Source organism: Camelus bactrianus, chromosome 28 (genome assembly GCF_048773025.1).
Source record: "Camelus bactrianus isolate YW-2024 breed Bactrian camel chromosome 28, ASM4877302v1, whole genome shotgun sequence".
In the NCBI taxonomy this organism is placed as follows: Eukaryota; Metazoa; Chordata; class Mammalia; order Artiodactyla; family Camelidae; genus Camelus; species Camelus bactrianus.
The window spans coordinates 8,868,939-8,881,382 of NC_133566.1; the positions used below are offsets into that span (position 1 = coordinate 8,868,939).

The 12,444-nt window shown below is 40.4% G+C and overlaps 1 protein-coding gene across 15 annotated transcripts in view; it reads right to left on the bottom strand.

Annotated features, from left to right (window-relative positions):
• The window catches only part of LOC105068437 (uncharacterized), a 58,963-nt gene that overhangs the window by 9,527 nt on the left and 36,992 nt on the right, over positions 1-12,444 (bottom strand). For 13 of the 15 annotated variants that reach the window (XM_074354772.1, XM_074354777.1, XM_074354773.1 and 10 more), the window contains 2 exons: positions 11,313-11,460; positions 7,675-7,762 (listed from right to left, as the gene is read on the bottom strand). The gene's annotated coding sequence lies outside the window, so the exon portion shown is untranslated. The remainder of the gene's footprint in view (positions 1-7,674; positions 7,763-11,312; positions 11,461-12,444) is intronic. The other 2 variants (XM_074354783.1, XM_074354784.1) reach the window with 1 other exon arrangement.

Here is a 12,444-nt window from a genome sequence, read left to right on the forward strand (position 1 = left end):
AAGAAAGTTCATTCCAGGCATCTCCCAGCCTCCCTGCAGCCCCACTCTCTGAACCTGAGCCCATGTCAGTGCAGAGACCCCTCCCACCTCTGCCTCCTCACATCAAGAGTGACCTATTCTTTGGAGGATGAGGGTGGGGTCAGACCTCAGTCTCTGGCTGTGACTTTGACATCCAACTGCCTCCTCTCTGCCCCACCCACCCTGCTGCCTGTCACATGGCCCCTCAGGTGCCCCTTCAGTCTCCCACCTGCACTCCTGCCAGGAAGCTCCCTTCCTCCCTTAACCCCTCCAGACTCTCCTGGAGCTAAAGCCTGGACCCACCTCTGCCTCCTGCCTTGGCCAGGCCGGCACTGTTACCCTCCCCCCATTTCAAGGTGAAGAAACTGAGGCTCAGACAGGGTCACAGTGAGGAGGCGGGAGTACCCACCCCTGAACTCACAATCTCGTGACCCTGGGGTGACCTGCCCTGCTCAAGGAGAGGGTGCTGGCCATGTGCCAACCGCTCACACCGGGGGGGGCGCTCCTGGCCCGGGTGAGCGGGGATGCAGCAGAGCTGTCCTGGCCTCAGGAAGCCAGCACCGCCCACCCTGGACTCACCCCCACGTGAGCCCTGGGAAGTTCCTTCTACCTCTAACTTCACTTTTTCCATCCTTCCTAAAGCCCCTGGCTGGCCATCGCCCCACGCAGAGCTAGGCCAGTGGGTGGAGAAGGGAGACTGAAGTCTGCACCCCAGTGCCCACCCGGACTCCTGGTGCCAGGACCTCTGCTCTGCTGTCCGTGCACATGCCGGCCTCCTGCCCACAGGGACTCGTTGCTTCTTGTTGCCTGGGCCCAGCAGTGACCCAAGGTCGGTCACTGTTCTGCAGTCCCCTCCTGGTGTCCTTCCTGACAGGCCTTCTAGGCACAGCAGGAGCTGGGCATGGGTGGCCTCCTGGTTAAGAAGGCACCATGAACATCTCCTTTCTTTTCTAATAGAAAGGCAGTGACTTCAAGAAAATGATACTTCCGGGTAATCTAGGAAATAAAAGATAAACCTTCACAAATCCTGTTCCTGCAGTCTCAAGATCCTGGTAAGATGGAAAAAAAAGCTTGATAATAAACAATGAATTCAAACCCTAGTAGTACGCTACTTTACAGTATCATGTGCAAGCATCTGACTTTCCAGTCTTGGAGTGGCCCATTTGGGACACTAAATGAACCAAGGTCACCATTTTTTTCCACTTTTTTATAGGTTGTTATGCACCTGAATTATGTGTATCCACGACACAGAAGGTAACATGAACATGTAAACAATAATAGTATACACCAGAAACTGACAAGCGTAACTATACACAAAATATTTAGAACAAAATGACAATGACACCACTACACATTAGCTTGTGGAACCTCAATAAAAATTCATAAGCTGAGAGTATCTAGTGAGTAAACAAGAAATACCAACTAAACTACGATAAAACAAAAGTAGTACAGAAAAGAATGTCGTAGAAAGAAACGAGAGACAGAAGTTTTAAAAAATCCTCAATTCGTCTCTGAAAAGATTAATAAAGTAGAATAGTACTTTCCTACTAAGAAAAAAGAGAAGCACACATAACATATTAACAGGTTAACACTTTAAGTCAGCCAGTTTATAAATCTCCGCCATCTTTGTCGCCTTCCTGTCTGCCCCTCACCTGCATGTTCAAACTGTTCATGCTGTTACTTCTACCACCGTGTTCTCATACGCCCACTCCTTTCACCCCGGGGGCCCTTCCACACCTCGACGGCACTCCAGCAGCCACCCCTTCGTTACACTGTCCAAATCTTGCCTTCCTCATTCCCTTTTATACCAATACTAGAGCTCTCTTCAACACAAAGCCAAACACATCAGTCTCACTCACAAAAGCCATCAAAGATGCCTATTTTTTTAAAAGCACAAAGTCAGCCAACCTCTGACCCTAAGTAAACACAGGAAACAGTCCGCTACACCTTCTCACCTCCCACTTCTGTATCACTGGGTCATCTCCTGCTCCGAGGGGACCAGCCAGGCGCTTTCACGATCATATTCCCCTCAGCCTACAGGACACTTCCCTTGCTTCTGCCTCTCAAATTCCTATTCATAATTCCAGTCTTAGTTTCAACGCCACATCTTCCATGAAAGTACCTCTGATCCATCAGTTACAATAATTCCCTAATTCCCAACAATCCTTTGTCACTCTCACTGTACCTCTTTTGTAAAACACAATTCTACCTGCATTGGAACTTTTAATTTACATTATCTGTCTCCTTCAAGAGACTACAGTTCTTTGGGTGATGACTGTGTTTTAGCCATCTGTGCGTAACCTTTAGGAACTAGGACAGTGTCCTGTAATAAGCAAATACTCCAGAACTCTTAAGTGTACAGTCAGAATTGGATCTGACAGTAAATGGTAATTATGAGACTACTACTGAGAAATTTATCTTCACTGGAATTCAACAAACTGACTTCTCCAGACACATCACCCACAAATCACTACAGTGACCTTGGGGAAGCATTCTTCCTACGTTTTCCTCAATCTTTCATGTAATGTCTGCAGAAATTACTTTCATAACAATAAATTGAAAAATAAAAATGCAATAAATGCAACAAACCTAACAGTCAAATTGGCTGAACACATTCTGACACTACAAAAATAGTAGTAAAGGTTTAGCTGAACTAAATATGAAAAAGCCAATCAAGCATTTACAGAAGTTCCAAAAACAGATAATCTACACAGAATTAGGGTAAAGGTATTTAAAGGAATGTGTGGGCTAAGGAGTCCAAGAAATGTGTCAGTGTGTTAAAAGGGTAAAACAATCTAAAAATCACCTACCAAGTGATTCTCTGAACCTCAGAAGGGCTATTGGAAAACATCAAGTCATAGGAAAACAATCAAATTCAAAAGTGGGCAAAGGATTTTAATGGACCCTTCTCCAAAGACATACAAATGGCCAGTAAGGCCAAGAAAAGATGCTCAGCATCACTAATCATTAGGGAAATGCCTATCAAAACTACACTGAGATGCTACCGCACGCCCACAAGGCTGGGCACTATCAAGAAAACAGACTATGACAAGTGTCAGTGAAGACGTAGAGCCTTGCAACCCTTTGTGCACTGCTGGCGAGAATGTCAAATGATACACCACTATGGAAAATGATACGGCAGTTCCTTAAAAAATTAAAAATACAATTACCACTTAATCCAGCAATCCCACTTCTCGGTGTATACCCAGAATTGAAAGCAGGGACTCAAAACATATTTGCACACTCATGTTTCTAACAGTATTATTCATAATAGTCAAAAGGTGGAAGCAACCCACAGATGGATGAATGAATGGATAAACAAAATGTGGTATATACATAAAACGGATTATTATTTAACCTTAAAAATGAATGAAATTCATTTACAAAAATGAACTTATTTACAAAACAGAAAAAGACACACAGACAGAAAACACATTTATGGTTGCCAAGGGGGAAAAGGGGTGGGAAGGGATAAGCTGGGAGTCTGAGACTTGCAGATACTAACTACTCGATAAATAGAATAAATACCAAGATTCTTCTGTAGAGCACAGGGAGCTATATTCAGTATCTTGTAGTCATGTATAATGAAAAAGTATGAAAAATAATCTATCTATGTATATGTATGACTGAAACATTACGCTATATACCAGAAATTGACACAATATTGTAAACTGGCTATCTTTCCATTTAAAAGAACAAAAAGGATGAAATTCTGACATGTGCCACAACATGGACCAATCTTGAAGACATAATACTAAATGTAGTAAGCTAGACAAAAAGGGACAAATGTGGCTTGATTCCACTTATACAAGATACACAGAATAATCAAATTCAGAAAGGAGAATGCTTAACGGGGCTGCGTCGGGAGGAGGGATGGGGAGTAACTGTCTAACGGGCACAGAGTTTCAGTTTGGGAAGCTGACATGGTTCTGGAGATGGATGGTGGTGGATCGCACAACAATGTGAATGTACTTATCGCCACTGAACTGAATACTTAAAAATGGCTACAACAGTGAATTTTATGTTATGTATATTGTACCACAATTTTGTAAGTTCAGTAATTTTTTACTATCAAGGAATGTCATGGAAACTACGTATCTGTGACAAAGACTTAAAATTCTAAACTGTCAAACTTTGCTGCATTGTGCTAAAATTATATAAATCCAACACAGAAAAACTGGCTACTACTTACTGACTAGAAGCCCACTTTGCTGTTGTTCAGCACATTATAGTAATTTTTAGGGTGTTAGTAGGTACCTCATTTATAATAACCAAAACACAAGTACAAAAACATAGCCAAAAAATTCATCAGGATCAGTGAAGAGCACCTAAGTTCCTGTACAATGACCTCTCCTGACAATTAGCAGCACAAAATCACAACGGTTTCTCTCACTTCCTACTAGAAGCCCTTGAAAACTAAGACAAAATTGGGATCACTATTAAAGTGGACAAACTAATTATGCAGGTCAATGTAATTACTATTTAACAGATACAGTTATCATTCAACATTTTTTAAAACGTGGGGTCCACGGAAAAACAAATCGTCAATTATACTCAAGAACTGACGTTCATCTTGATGTGCTCTCTCTGGAAGCTTGCTTTGCAGTCTCTAGGAGGTGAAAGGAACACTTTATATCTCCCATCCATCAATATCTGAATTAACATATTTTAAAGATAAAACCCAAGAAACAACAAAGTTATTAAGAGTGATCTCTGTCATTTAGATGAGACTTGCTCTGTATACAGAAAGCATCACTAGTTGCACTGGAACAGATTCAAAATACCAAATATCACCAATTGTGCCCCACTTTCGCTTCCGTTGTGCCACCACAGTCAATCATGATGTTCTTTAGGCAAAGCAATCAAGTTTACGATTAATCCAAACTTACAGTAAGGGAGTAAAATTCATACTGGGTTATGAGAAAGAGGGATGGGTGGGAATAAAAAGGACATGACAGGTCTATCGCGACAGCATAGTGCACAGCCTCGGGTGTGGCCTCTCCTCAACACGCAGCTGCAGGATCCCCTACTCTACTGAATTCTGGATTCTTACACCCCCTTAACTGATGTTCCAAAGGCTTCTTAATACAAGCTGAAGCTGATCTTCATCTACCTCTTCTATCCAAATCTGCTCCTTTCCCTGAGGTTCCTCACAGGCTCATGTTAAGCTGAAGTTCAGAGTCATCATTAATCCCCTCTCCTTCACCCCGTACCACATTCAAATGATCAGTAAGTTCTCAAATCCACCTCCTCTCACTCCACGACCACTGCCACGCCCAGCTCACGTCCTCACTGAGTCACACCTGTACTACTGCAGTACCCCACAAGTGCTCTCTGCTTCCGGTGTTCCCTCCTCCTTCTCCACCCTCCTCTCATAGATCCTCCTTGGGTCCACAGAGCAGTCTTTATGAAACATAGTATCACATCAGCTCCTTCTTTAGAAACCTTCAGTTGATCCTGTGTGAAATCATAACTAGTCCCAATTCTTTAAGGCACGTCTTACAAAATCTTTCCAAATCTGGACCTAACGTCTGTCTCTAGCCTCACCTGCCTATACATGGACAGTTGTGCCCCCGTAGGGCTGCCGGTTCCTCTCCTACAGGCTCGCATTCCTTCACATCCCTGTGCCTTTGCAAATGGCCATCTCACTCCCTGAGAAGACCTCCCGCTTCCCCACTCCCTATCCATGCCACGAGTACTTTTACTTACCCTTTAAAATTAGGTTCACGATATCATCAACAAAGAAATTGCAAGGGAAAAAAGAGATGTCGGGGTAATGCAGAGACTAAAAGAGGGTAAGAGCCTACACAAATGCTCTGTGGACTAGTGTTCCTGGCCTGTTTCACAATCATACTGCTAGAAAAAAACAAGAAGCCAATAGGAAGCATTTTTTTAAATTAAAAATAGGACACCCCTAATCTATTCCTAGCTAGGTGACAGTGTTTAAAAGCTGATACGTAACATTTCACACCCACGACGATGGCTACCGTCAAGAAAACAGGAAACAACACGTGTTGGTGAGGATGTGGAGAAGCTGAAACCCTGGTGCACTGCCGGTGAGAATGTAAAGTGATGCAGCCATTATGCAAAATGGTACGGTGGTCCCTGAGACAATTAAAAATACAATTACCATTTAACCCAGCAATATCATTTCTCAGTATATATCCCGAAAAATTGAAAGTAAAGACTCAAAAAGTATTTGCACTCATGTCCGTAACAGCGTTATTCACACGAGTCAAAAGGTGGGAGCAACCCAAGTGTCCATGGATGGATGAACGTAAAAACTAAATGTGGTGTATACATAAAATGGAGTGTTACTTAGCTTTAAAAAAATGAATGAAATTCTGTTATGTGCCACAACACGGATAAATCTTGAATATCTTATGATTTAAGTGCAATAAGCTAGAATCAAAGAGGACAAATACTGGGGAGGGTATAGCCCAGTGGTAGAGCGCACGCCTAGCGTACACAAGGTCCTGGGTTCAATCCCCAGGAACTTCTCTAAAAATAAACAAACATACCTAATTACCTATCACCACCAAAAAAAAACAAAAAAACCAAACACTGTTCAATTCCTCTTTATGAAGTATCTAGAGTAATCAAATGCATAGTCTAAAGTAGAATGGTGGTTGCCAGGGGCAGGGAAGAATGGGAGTAATTACCTAATGAGTTTGGGAAGTTCAAAAAGATCTGGAGATGGAAGGTGGTGATGGCTGCAGAACAATGTGAATGTACTTAATGGTAATAAATTTTATTTTACAACAATTGAATAGAAAAAATTTTTGAAAAACTGATAGGACAAACTGTTGGCGAGAATGAGGAACAACCACAACTCTCATACATCACTGGTGGAACGTGAAATGCCACAATCACTTTGGGAAAATGCCTGCTAATTGCTTACAAAACTGAACCGATGCCTACCCTGCGATATCCCAGCCCCACTCCTTGGCAGTGACTGCAGGGGAAGGAGAGCATTTCCGTACAAGCGTGGTCACAGCAACTGTGCTCGGAATAATCAGAAGCTGGAACTAACCCGGGTGTCAGTCACCAGGAGAACGGCGAAGCGGTGCTGTCTTCCTACAGTTAAACAGCGGGCAGCAGTAACAGGCACAAAGACTGACACGTGCAGTGACAGAGATAAGCCTCAAAACAATTACGCTGAGTGAAAGGAGAATTCTACTAGAGTAGCTACTGAATGATTCCACTGATATGAATGAATAAAACAGGCAAAACTCATCCACAATGGAAAAAAAATCGGAAGTGTGGTTATCTCTGGGGGATGGAAGTGGGGACTGACTGTGAAAGAAAGGACTTCCTGGGTTGAAGGTGATGTTCTCTATTTTGTTGGGGACTAGGGTTACACAGATGTATGCATTTGTTAAAACTCAATAAATGCCACAATTAACACTTGTGCATTGCATATGGTTATTTTACCTCAAAAAAATGCCACAAAGAAAGCAACTCTAGTTAATGACACATGTGATAGAAATACTTACAGATAAAATGTACCCTGTCTGCAACTTACTTTGAGACATAAGAAATTAAGATGGAATGATGAAAACTTAGTTTTATACATCAAATAAAAAAAGATGGGACTGATAAAATGGATAGGGGGCTAGACAGAAACATGACAAAGCACACAGACTAAAATCTTACCTCTAGCATTAAAAAAGGCACCATGAATGTCTCCTTTCTTTTCAAATAGTTAGGCAGTGACTTCTTGAAGCTGATACTTCTGAGTAATCTAGGAAAAAGGAAATGACAAACCTTCACAGATCTTTTTCATGGAGTCAGAAGATTCTATTAAGAATGAAAAAAAAACCCTGGATAATAAAAAATGAATTCAAACCCTAGAAGTATGTTACTTTACAGTATAACATGCAAATATTTGACTTTCTAGTCTTGGAGTGGCCCATTTGGGACTCTAACTGAACCAAGGTCATTCATTTTTTTCTACTTTTTATTTTAAAAGTTGTTTGTGAACCTGAATTATGCATATCCATGACACAAAAGGTAACATGAATATATAAATAGTAATATACACCAGAAATTGACCAGTGTAACTACACACAAAATACTTAGAACAAAATGACAATGAAACCACTACACATTCGCTTGTGGGATCTCAATAAAAATTCATAAACTAAGTTTCTAGGGAGTAAATGAGAAACAGCAATTAAGCTACGATAAAACAAAGACAAGTAGTACAGAAGAGAATGTCACAGAATCAACAGAGAAACAACAGAGGTTTTTAAAAATCCCCAGTTAGTCTTTGGAAAGACTAATATAGTAGAATGATACTTTCTTACTAAGGAAAAAGAGAAGCACAAATAACACATTAACAGGTTAACAGATCAAAGAAGGAAAATATCTGATCATCTCAATAAATAGAGAAAAAAATCATTTGATAAAATGCAGCACAGCACCCGTTCCTGACAAAAATAAAAACAATATAAAACACTCTAATCCAAACTGGGAATGGAACTTTTGTAATTTAATAAAAAAAAAAAAAAAAGCTGTTAAAATCCTACAATAAAAGCCGTATTTAATATAAAATGGTAGACACATTCACTTTTAAATCAGGAACGACAGTGCACACTGTCATTGCCTCTTTTCAGTAAAACCCCAGAGCTCCTAGACCTCTGACAGGAGACTGAAAAAAGCATAAGATTGGAAAGGAAAAAAACTACCATGGTTCTCACAAAATATTACGGTCATAATAAAAATCTAGACACTATTTGAATGAAAAAATACTTCAGCCTCGTTGCTAGATATAAAACAACATGCTAAACTTAGTAACATGCACCAAAAGTAATCAGTAAAAAATGTCATTTCAAAAAATTTTCTTTAGAATGTTAACAAGAAGTTTAAGTATCTGGGAACAAATTTAAGAAAATACACAGGAGACAAGATGTTATATAAAGTGACAAAGCCTCACCAAAGAGCACAAAGGGCATTTTTAAAAGGCAACCATGGTGCTGGATGTGAAAACAGTACCATAAAATGTCAATTCTCCTGGAATGAATCTATAAATTCAATGCATTTCTTCATCAAAATCCTAGAAAATGTATTATTTATAAAGGTATGTGACAATGTGATTCCTAAACTGATATGAAATAGTAAGAGGCCAAGAACAGCCAAAGGGTTTCAAAGAAAAAGAATGACGAGGGAAGAATTTTCTTTCAACTAGTAAATCTTATTCTAAAGCTGTTTTCATTAAAATCTGTGGTATTAGTATAAGGAAAGAAAAATGACCAAAAAAGAACAGAATCTGCAGAAACATCTTCGTGTATTTGGGAATTTGGTGTATGGCATTAAAAATAAGGGAAGAAAGGACAAAATGACAAGTGGATCATCAGTCATCCACATGGAAAAAATATATAAATCCCTCTCTTGGTCTGTTTACAAAAATAAATTCCAGATAAAATGTAAAAAACCAAACTATAAAACTCATATAAGAGGATATCCTTTATGCCATTAAAGTAGGAATGGAAATAAAAGTCACACACACAAAAACTTAACTTTAAAGGAAAATACTGATAATTAAAATGGAAATCACTGAAAACGAATTTAAAAAATATGCCATAACAGCATGGAAGGAGGCACCTCCAACATAAAAGAGCACTTAGCATCAGAAACCCAGAAATAACAAGAACTTTGAGAAATCAGTGCAAAGGGCAAATCCTTACTAGGAAAACGGGCCAGTGATGTGAACAGATAGTTCAGGGACAAGAAAACCCAGTGTCATTGAACACATGGAAAGCGACGAAGTGTCATGAGTGATCAATGAGAACCATCAGAACTGGCAGAAATTAAAGTCTAAAACAACAAGGCTATGTGTCATGCTCCATCAAATAAAAAAAGACATAAGACGTCTAAATATTAGGAACATGCAAGGATGTGAAAAAACAGCAAACTAAAAACACGGATGAGGAGGATGGAAACAACTAAGAAATCAACTTGGCAAAAACCAGTGGAATTAAGCTACTCTACTGTCTAAAGAATCCCACTTCCGGGGATATTAAGGCACATTACTTAGAGAAACCTCACCTGAGTACCTAGGAGATATGCACAAAGATGTCCCATGGAGCAGTTTGTAACGGCCAAGGACTGCAGACAATCGGAACGTCCACGAATAGGGAAATACATGAACTGTGGCGGGTCAGTCAGTAGACTGCTTTTATTTATTTACTTTTTTTATTGAAGTATAGTCAGTGTACAATGTTGTGGTCAGTCAATAGACTACTGTATAAAGGTTAAAATGAATGAACTAGATCTATACATATAAAGATAGATAAAAATTAATAAAAAACAATTTGCATTTGGATACATACAGTATGTCATTATACAAATTTTTAAAATATATAAAACTGTATCTTGTGTTCCTTAGGTAAATGCACATATAGGGAAAATTAAAAACATGGATGGGAAGGAGAAACTGCCCAACTTCACGTGGGTGATAAGCTCAGGGGGACATAACAGGTAATGGGTGCTTTATTTCTAAAACAAACAACAAAACAACAAAGATAGAAGCCAGTACAGCAGAGTGTTCACATTTATAAAATTGGGTTGGTGGGTATACATGTACCTGATGTTCTGTACATTTCTATACATTTGAAATAATTCATAATTAAAATTTTTTAAATATGTCGGCAGTTCAGGAGGTGGATGTGGAAAACGCAGGTTACCGTTTCAGGAGTACTAACAGCAGAGGAAAGGAGACCTGATGGAGGCTTAAAAACAAATTTTAAACAGGGAATGTGCTACCTCTTCTCCTAGACTAGAGTTCATGTGTATATGCGTATACACACAGGTACGCGCGCGAGTGTGCACACATTCATTTTCATTTGGAAACAGGAGAATACGAGGAAAAGAGGATCCAGGCAACACCTGCGCTAAGGCTCCTGGCTGCCATTCAGCCTGTAGGTCCCGGCACAGCAGGACCATGTGACATCAGTGCCTGCAAGTTAGACTGTGTTTTGTTCTTAGTATTTTTATGGTATTCCTTTTTCTACATTTATCAAGTTGGCTATAATGGCTGTGAACCTTGACTAATAACAATGATGGACACGTGCTGTTTCTGATTTTACTGGAATAAACAAAGAAGAACTTTATCACAGCAATGGAGCCCATGCACCATGGAGTCAGACTGTCTGGGTTTAATCTCAGGTGCTAGCACTTACCAGGTATAAACTTAAGCAGGTAATTTAATATGAGTCTCCCTTTGCTCATTTATACAATGGTGAATGATTAAGGGAAGTTGACTCTTGTCTCCTCTACACCATTGGTCTCACCTGAATGCTTTCTTCCAGGCGGCAGCACTCCAGGCCTGGCAGCATCTCTATAACCCGGTTGGGGCTGAACGGACACAACAGCTCAGTGAACTGCTCTGCGACACACGGAGACGTTTGCAGCAATTCTTGATTTACAACGACATCTTCTCTAAAACAAAAAGCATTATGTAATCACATCTATAATTAAAGCTACAGGTAAAAAGTACGTTACCAAGACTGCTTTTTGGCCAGGTAAAACTGCAAATTACATCAGAGACCTTCTAAAGCAGGGTATTTCTCATTTAAGTGGAAAAACAATCTTCAGTAACAATATTCAGCGGTGGCGCCTCTAAGTCATACTCACACTACAGGGCTAACTTTCTATAAATTGAATCTAATGGTATAGGTCCCTTGCGTAAAACACTTAGTAATTCTCCAGCACACAGAAGATTCAGTATATTATTTCTTAGCTTTACATATTAAATTGTTCACTGTAAGCCCCCAAACCCTATTTTCCACTCTCTATACTTCTAACTTCTCCCCCCGACATATTTATAGCTTCATCTTCTGCTATCGCCCCCACGTCATCCTCTGAAAATGCATGACGCTTTGTGCCTTTAAGTCTCTGCACACCCAGGACTTTTTATCTAGAACTCCTGCCCAATTCTCTGCCTAGACAACTGATACCAATTATTTAAGCCCAGTTCGTGCGTATCTAGGAACTCCTGTCTGACTCTCTCACACAGTCGATCCCTCTCTCGTTCCTGCAGCACTTTTTTACTATGTCTGGTGTAGAGCTTTTAACACTGTACTGTGCTTATACAAGTGCTTCTCAGCTCCTATGAAAAAATTAAAGAAAACAATGTACACTTATCTGTGCCCCCCAGAGACTACCATACTGTGGGAGGTGGGGGGTGGGGGGCACAGTAGTGGGAAAATGAAGCGTGTCAGTGAATGAACTCCGCATCTCTGTCTCTTATGCCAGCTGCCTCCCACTCACTGCTGTGGTTTCCATTCTGTGTACGTGTCTCCTACTACTATTACTGCCACGTGGGGACCCTGGGTTGTGCTACGTGTCCCTGTCACCGTCCTGTTCCCTATCTCTACCACTCAGTGGCCATAAAGGTAGTGAGCAAAGCACTCTCCCAGCAAT